The following is a 4,792-nucleotide window of genomic DNA, read 5'->3' as shown; positions in this document are numbered from 1 at the left end:
CGTTTCTAAACGTGCTCAAAACGCTTTACAAAGGACCCCTGACCAACAGCAACACGTAACATAAAGAACGAGACTTGACACCTGTTAGGCGATATTACAATTTTTTTTCCGACAGAGACAACGTTGTTAACGGCCAAGTACTCATTTTACACATGAGTACGGTAAGAGAACATTAGTTAAGAGTTAAGAGTCTTTTCCAATGCACCAAGCGAGGCTCGATCCCAGTACCTTTCGATCCGAAAGCGAGTGTCATACACACGATCACATAGCCGCACAAGAATAAACACAATTTCATTCACTGTACAAAATTTAAATAACAAGAAATGAAGTGAGTATAAAAGTGCTAGAGGACAATAAAGAATAAAAACTTCGAGGAGATGGGGTCTCGTGAAACGGACAATAGAAATTGCTTGCTCGCCATTGGATGGGACGCCAGACTATCGCAAAGTATTTTCCGCCAAATTTAACAGGCTCAGCTACCCATTCACTGCTGGGTGATCAGGGGGTCAGGAAAAAAATTCGACTGCGCTAGGGATCGATCTCGGTCCCATTGCGTGTGAAGCGAGTGCTCTATCAACTGAGCTATCGGGACCCCAAATGATGTAGAAAAAAATAAATAAATAAGTAAATAAATAAATATAGTAAAAAATATATTAAGGCAGGGTCTGAAAAAAATCCAAACTAAACACACCTGCAAAGAAATGCACCTGTCAGTGATTCTAAATGAAGACTCTCTTTCCAAAACACCTTATCTCCATTTTTCCCATTTTGAGACAGTCAGGATTATGTCCCCTGAAATTATCACATCCGGTTTGTCATTTTATCGTGAATAAACTTCAAATCCATACAAATCTAAGGAAATTCGTGTGCCAATTTTTGCTACAAATAAAGTTTATGTTTCAATATTGGTCTTGGAGGGAAAATCTCAAAGAGTTATGAAGTCGACTAGATTAGGCAAACCCGTCTTCTATGGGGGGGGGGGGGGGGCGAAGTGGCCGAGTGGTTAAGGCATTGTACTGTGACCCGGAAGGTCCCGGGTTCCAGTCCCGCTTCAGGCACTTTCGTTCTTTTCCTTGGGCAAGATTATTAACCCCCATTTGCTCACCTTGACAACATGGATGATTCCTGTTGACATCAGCCATCTTGTTTGATGAATTGTCTATATTCCTTCGTGGAATGCCCAGGCGACGGTATCTTATGATGCAGTGACAGAAGGACTTTTAAAAAAGTCTTCAAATGAAGGCTGGTTTTCCAAAATTCGTTCAGTCGTTTTTCTACTTTTTGAGATTTTCCATTCATGAGTCAAATTGAAACGCAGTCTACATTTTATTTTAAGCATCAATTGGCACAATAATTTCTCTAGATTTGTGTGAATTTGAAGTTTAAATAATTTGATAAAATTCTAGGCCGAATGAGAACATTTGGGGGGAAAATATAGGTGAAGTCTTTTCAATTTTCGGCCCCCCATTTTTGGAACTCTCTCCCATCACACGTGAGATGCTCGGATTCGTTGACAACGTTCAAATCTCGCTTAAAGTTTTATCTTTTTACGTCATAATGTTGCAATATTATTTTCATATTTTGTTGTTGTTAAATTGAATTCGTATCACGTTTCCTTCACACTTGTCTCACTGTAATATGTTTTGATTTATATCACTGTAAAGCGCTTAGAGCCTGTGACAACGGGTAAAGCTCTATATAAATGCCATTTATTATTATTATTATTAAAAGTAATCCTCAATATCTCAAAACGGGAAAACATAGTTTTGGAAAATCACTCTTCAAATGTTTACTGCTTGTTCTTAAATCTGTTTTTAAAGGAACACTGCATACCTTTCATCCCCTGCACTCTGGCGCTGAAATAACCTAAATTATGTTTCACAAGCCGTAGCTAACGTTAACTTTATAGATAGTTCGAAGATGACGTCACTCAGGTCTTCGTTATTGTTTTTTTTTTGCCATCCGCGTTTATGAGTAATGCTCACTGAACTGTATTAACCCGACTATAAACTTTCATGGATACACACAGTTTTGTGTGTTGGTCCGTTATACTTCCGGATGGCAATTTTTATGAGCTTCTTAGCCAAGCGCATACTATCTATAGCCTGACATTGACCAAAAAAAACGATGTCAAAAGACAAGTCTTTGCCCCACAAAAGAAAAGAAATCGTGAGTTGTATTCAATTGTTCAAGCAATAGAATCATTTGATTCCTTGAGCACTACAAACGGCAACTCACTAGACGCTACACAAGCCTAAAAAATGACGCCAAACTATAAGTCCTAGTGGGTTCTAGTGTCAGGCTATAAGTTAACGATGGCTACGCACAAGCGCCGTAAAACCCATCAAAATAAAACAATCCCCAACAATGATCCTGGTTTTCAATGCAAGTTGCATAACTCTTACACGACAAAATGATTAGGTATTATAACCTTGGTTGTTTACCTTTTGTTTTCCAACTCAAACCAGACCCGACTTCCAATTTCATCGATGATGTACTTGAATAGCTGTACGTGCGCCTATGTGGTCTAGTAGTATGACACACGCTTCCGGATCGGAAGATCTTGGGCTCGAGCCTCGCTTGGCGCATATTTGAGTCCTTGTAAAAGACTTAACTCACATTCTCTCACCGTGCTCAGGTGTAAAATGAGTACATGTCCATTAACAGCGTTGTTTCTGTCGAAAGACTGAAAAATCGCCTAACAGGCGTCATTTCTCGTTCTACTCTTAAGTGTTGCAGTTGGTCAGGGCGGACCCTTTGTAAAGCGCATTGAGCACGTTTAGTGGGTGTTGCGCTATATAAAAAAAAATATCCTAAAAAGCTCAATTCTAACTGCACGTGTCCAAGTCTAGTTCTAGGGTGTATTTATGGTTGATTGGAGTTTTTTATAGCTTTCGTGGGTTAACATTTATGCATGCCAGTCAGTGGTAATAGACGGCAGGTATTCCCGTGTGTACTCACCTTCAAAGGGGGGTGAGTTGGTGTGAGTGATGACTGGTACATCCTGATGACAACACGCTGATGTACTCTGAGAAATAATCACGTATTTAAAATTTTGGCCAGAAAACTCGTCCTTCAAATATCGATCGATTAAAATGACCCTCGTCTTGGCAAAAAACTCTCAAACCTGGGACTTAGGTAGACTTCCCGAAGTCCCAGGTTTGAGAGCTTTTGCCAACATGAGGGTCATTTTAATCGATCGATTTTTGAAGGACGAGTTTTCTGGCTAAAATTTTAAATACGCGTTTTATCAAAGTACGGTAGAAACCGCTGCCCTGGACTAATGTTCCTAGTAGGTAGGTAGCAATTATCGGTTTGTAACCCTGGGTTTGAACGATTTCACATTCATCATGGAAACGTGTTCAAAGACGGCTCGTTGCCAAGATATACAGACCTAGAAGAAGATAGTGAGTGGCATCATTTGACTTTAAAACACACTTGAGTTATATCAAAGAGAAATCCATTTATACTTCAAATATAATTGAATGTGTTATTAACAAGTAAACAATATTTACCACTTGTAAAGCGCTTTGAGCACGTTTCGTGGATATTTCCCTATATGAAAGCTCAACTTATTTTTTTGTTTTTTATTTATTAACAAGTAAGTTCTTTAGAGCCCGAAAGCTTATAGAGAGAGGGAGTTTATCCCGCTTTCTGTAGGGTTAAAAGGACATAATCAGTTCATTTTTAACGATACCGTTCAATTTTGACGTTTGTTTACAGCGAGGTACTTCCCGACAGACCTAGTAAACCCAATTACCCAGTTATAATCAATTAAATAGACAATTTGTATGGTTTAGCCTTTCCAGGTGGGGTTTTCTTTTGCTTTGATGAGCCGTTTGCAAGCTAATGCTAATCATCATCATCAGTAACGATAACAAAATAAAATAAAATATAAAATTCCCTTTATTCATCCCATAGGGGAAATATGTCTTTACGGTCTATTCCAAGGGAAGACTGTTATAACCCAGGCGTCAGCCGCAGTGCAACGCCGCAAATTGATCTAGCGCGAGGTGACTTGCTCAAGGACGCACAACGCAGCGGCGGTCGATCGAACTCAATACCTTTCGGGTACGAAGCAGAGACCAGTACGGCTGTTAGCCACGATACCCTTATGTGAACGGATTAACTCTCTCTTTACCGATCATTTTCAGTATTTTCCCCAAAATGGCAGGCTTACCCAGCAGAAAATTTGATTTTTTTAAACTCAAACAATCTCTCTACAAAACAACTTTATATTCATATTAATTAAACAAAAAAACATTGTGATGTACAAAACAAATCTGAATAAGAAAAAATGTTATTATTGTGTCGTAACAAAGGTGACGATTTTTCTGTAGGTGGTAAGGAGAGGGTCAAATCCATTCAACGATGAAGCATAACGATAAATTTATGTGTTTACAAAATTATACAATGTTAAAAACAACACTTGATTCACGTCTGAGACAAACATTTAGAGATTCCATGTCTATGACGGAACATTCCATGTTTGGGTGATGTCTGGGTATGTGGAATGATGTAGACAAATCCCGTATCTTGTGTTTATATTCTTGTGTGACCTCGTAGTAAACATACTGACACCTCCCGCCACAGGCAACAACATAAAATTTATTTTTCTGGTTTTACAACAAATTTTCTTAAGTCAAATTATGTTTCTTCTTCTTCTTCTTCTTCTTCTTCTCTTCTCTTCTTCTTCTTCTTCTTCTTCTTCTTCTTCTTCTTCTTTTCTTCTTCTTCTTCTTTCTTTCCTTCTCCTTCTCCTTCTTCTTCTTCTTTTCTTCTCTTCTTCTTC

This window comes from Berghia stephanieae, chromosome 4 (genome assembly GCF_034508935.2).
Source record: "Berghia stephanieae isolate SIO BIC M18660-M18661 chromosome 4, UCSD_Bste_1.3, whole genome shotgun sequence".
Lineage (NCBI taxonomy): Eukaryota > Metazoa > Mollusca > Gastropoda > Nudibranchia > Aeolidiidae > Berghia > Berghia stephanieae.
Note: the sequence above shows the minus strand (reverse complement) of the source record.